The sequence below is a fragment of the Octopus bimaculoides genome, chromosome 1, assembly GCF_001194135.2.
Source record: "Octopus bimaculoides isolate UCB-OBI-ISO-001 chromosome 1, ASM119413v2, whole genome shotgun sequence".
NCBI lineage: Eukaryota > Metazoa > Mollusca > Cephalopoda > Octopoda > Octopodidae > Octopus > Octopus bimaculoides.
The window spans coordinates 184,551,795-184,556,031 of NC_068981.1; positions in this window are offsets into that span (position 1 = coordinate 184,551,795).

Sequence of the window (4,237 nt, forward strand, 5' to 3'; positions counted from 1 at the left end):
GAGAGAGAGAGAGAGAGAGAGAGAGAGAGAGAGAGAGCGTGTGTTCGAGGGTGTCTTTGTCTTTGTTTCTGACCACCGCTTGAGAACCGGTATTGGTGAATTTACGGTTAAAAAAAAACGAAAACAAAAAAAGCAGACCGATAATATAAGTACCAACTTAAAAATAATAAGAACCGGTGTCGATTCATTTAACTAAGAATTCTTCATGGCGGTGCTCCAGTATGGCCGCAGTCTAATGACTGAATCAAGTAAATGATAAAAGATACATATGTACATCTATCTATCTATCTATCTATCTATCTATCTATCTAGCTCTATGTATGTATGTATGTATGTATGTATGTATGTATGCATGTATCTGTCTGTCTATCTGTATGTATGTATCTGTCTGTCTGTCTGTCTGTCTGTCTGTCTGTCTGTCTGTATGTATGTATGTATGTATCTATCTATCTATCTATATGTATATGTGTATATATGTATATGTGTATGTATATATGTATATGTTTATTATTCCTGTATTGTGTGTGTATGTGTATGCGTGAGTGTGTGTGTTGAGCGGAATGAGCCAAGACAAACCATTGACAGACAGACTGACTTACAGGTAACTCGTACCTGTCTATATATATCGGTGTCAAACGAAGAAGATGCTATTTCAAGGAGTGGCGCACTATTGTCCTTAATCTCTCGCCTTCCTCTCCTTCTCACAAACACATTCTCTCTGCCTCTCTCCTCCCCCCACTCTCCACTTTTTTTTTTTTACACCGACGTGTCAAATAGTGAAATATTGAAACTTCGATTTATCTGTCATCAGTATCAATAAACACAGCCGGGCCGCGAAATTTATTTTCCCACGAGAGTTCCGAACCCCAGTAATGAACTCATTTGCATACAGCCAATCAGAGCTCACCTTGACCTTGTTGTCAAGTTAACAAAGGCTGGCATTCAAAATGGCGACCTCCGATTGCCATGCGGATCTTGTATTGTACTCTCATTCAGATGCCAATATCATTTAAACTGAACATATATGCTTGTTAGCGGTGAGTTTGAATTACTATAGCAATAAACGATAATGTTTTTGACGAATGTGAAAGTACGGAAACTGCTTGAAGGTTTTATAAACACACTAAATAAAACATAAAAGTAAAAAATGGTGCCCGCCAAATCAGAAAGATCCAAGGTTAGGGTACTTAACTGGTACTTTATTTTATCGACCTTGGAGGGAAGGAAGGCAAAGGGGAATTCAAACTCAGAACGTAAAGAGCCGGAAGAAATACCACAAAACATTTTGTCCGTTTTGCTAATGATTTTGCTAATCTAACATCCTCAAAAGTAAGTGTTTTTAATTTAGACAGAAGACCTGAAATTTGGGGTGAATAAAGGTCAGTCGAATATATCGACCCCAGTACTTCAGTTTATCGACTCGGGAGGGATGAAAGGCAAAGTTGACCTCGGTGTGATCTGAACTCAGAACTTGAAGAATCAGAAGAAAATATCGACGCTCCGGTGTCTACCAATCAACCACACTTGAATAATGTTTGTAAATCTATACACGAGATCTATTTCTTTTTGAAATATCGAGTAGGTAGAGATAACTTTCGATGTTATATAAGATAAACGTCATGTCGTATGGATACCCATTCTCCTTTGGCTTGAATATCACCATGCATTCATCTCTTTTTACGTGTTGCCGTGTATATAGACACGTTATGCACTCACTGAATACCTTAGCTGTTGCTCCATAGCATTGCATTCATCTCTTTTTACTCGTTGCCGTGTACATAGACACGTTATGCACTTGCTGAATACCTAAGCTACTGCTCTATAACTAACAAGTGCATTTGCTAATGATATGAATGGTGAAAGGAGACGTGAAAATGATAGCAATACGCGTGTGCGTGTGCGTGTGCGTGTGTGGATTAATGAGTATTGTCTAGAGTTGCTGTCTTTGTTGATATTGTTGGTGTAGGCTCTGGACAATCCTGACAGCTTCCGGCAGATTGAATTTCCTGAAGCTGTCGCCGAGTACAGAACGTAGAGTGATACAATTGTTTACTGTATTTACTGACTTATTTTGTATCGTATCAATTTGAGAAAGAACAAGCCCACGGCTGTCAGTAAAACGTCAATTGAGAAATCATTTGACCCCGGGTTCGATTCCAATTTTCGGTAACTTAGATAAATGCATTCTACCATAACTTTGAATCAACCGATTCCCCGTCCGTCGAATTTGACTATTTCTTCGATATTGGCCTGGAGTAGTGGTTCTCAACAGGGATCTATATGGTCCGTGAGTGTCCATGCAATATTTTGGAGATTCCACATCACAAAATAGTAAAATAGAGATTCACAATAGTATTTTAAGGACCCCTGATAAAAAATTTGCATTAGATGTACGTATTGCTATGTATTGCTAGAAACAGGTAGGCATCTTTCTGTAGGTTTCTTTCTCTAACATTTTACATTGTTCAACCTACTCAAGTTAATGTGCGTAAAACAAAATAGCAATTTTGAAAGTTTCTATAAAACTAGTTTTTTTTTTTCAAAAATCAAATGGCTATGGGGGTCCACCGAAATAAAATAGTAATCAAAGGGGTCCATAGATTAAAAATGGTTGAGAACCCCTGGTCTAGAGAGTGTAGGTAAGGGGGAAATAACGCCATTCACCCATTATTTCAGCTTAGCCTCTTTATGAATGTCATGAGGGAAGGTTGTGTAATGAATGACGTCGTGTACTAATATCGAAGGACTGCCCGAATTTGATACGGGGAAACTGTGTGGAAGCCCCTCGTATTTGAACGTACATACATAATGTAGACACAACAAAGTAGCCCAAAACCTCCACTGGCTACTATGCTGTAAGTATGGATATGGGGTTACGGGTGCTTGGTACCAACATACATCGGAAAAGGTAATGGACGAAAAGGAGAAGGCAAATATTCTCTGGGACTTTGATTTCCAGACAGACAAAGTGTTAGAGCACCGAAGACTGGATATAGTAACTTTTAGGTGGGACAAACAAGAGTGCCTAATAATCGACGTAGCAGTGCCAGGAGAGAAACACATCGTCATGAAAGAAAGAGAAAAAGTTGATAAATATGGAGACCTGAGAATTGAGATCGCTAAGATGTGGCAGCTACGAGAGTCGAATATAAAGTTTATCCCTATTGTCATCGGAGCATTGGGTTCAATACCACCCAATCTAAAAAAACATCTGAAAACCTTAGAGATACCTTACAATCTAGATGTATTGCAAAAGTCGGCACTACTTGGAACTACACGCATATTGCGTAAAGTACTGTCTGTCTGACGTCCTTCTTGTGGCTTGACAAACAGTACAAACCCCCGGTAGACACAATATCTTCAATCAACAACCTCACGATATTGTATGCTGTGCGATGTCTATAATAATAATAATAATAATAATAATAATAATAATAATAATAATAATAATAATAATGATGATGATGATGATGATGATGATGATGATGATAAGATCAAACAGATCAGGTGCTAGAGTATAACAGACAGGACCTAGTGGTGGTGGACAAGGTGCATCACATATGCTATATAGATGATGTTGCATGCCCCTTTGACCTATGAATAGTCAAGAAGGAAGACGAAAAGATTGATAGATACAACCCTCTTAAGTACGAAATAGCCCAGCTATGGAAAATGAAGTTGAAGATAGTGACAATTATTGTTGGTTCCTTGGGAACAGTATCAGAAGGCATCAAGGGGAATATAAAGGAAATTGGAATAATAGAATGCCCAGTAGAACTGTTACAAAAGGTTTGCTTCCATGGCATGGCCAGAATAATCAGCAAATATTAGCTGAAAAGAACGAATGGCATGGTACCGTAGGCTGCAGGTAGCAAGCCCGCTACGCATGCAAGACTCCAGAAGCTCGAACAAAACCTTTGATAAAGAGATAACAACAACAACAACAACAACAACAACAACAATAATAAAATATCAATATATACACACGTGTACATACATACATACATACATACATACATGACGACCGCTCCATCTTGACAGACGATAGCCATCCCATCAACAATCCACACATATCATCACGCAGTACAATCACTCCGTTGCTGAGCCCTCAAGTGACTTTGAAGTCCGACTGCTGAGCGACAAGGTCTACAGCACAGATGACAAATGTTCAGGCCTCTCGATCCTTGCCCGCTGGTATCTGATTCTAAGGAAACGCTTCTGTGAACCAGTATATGTC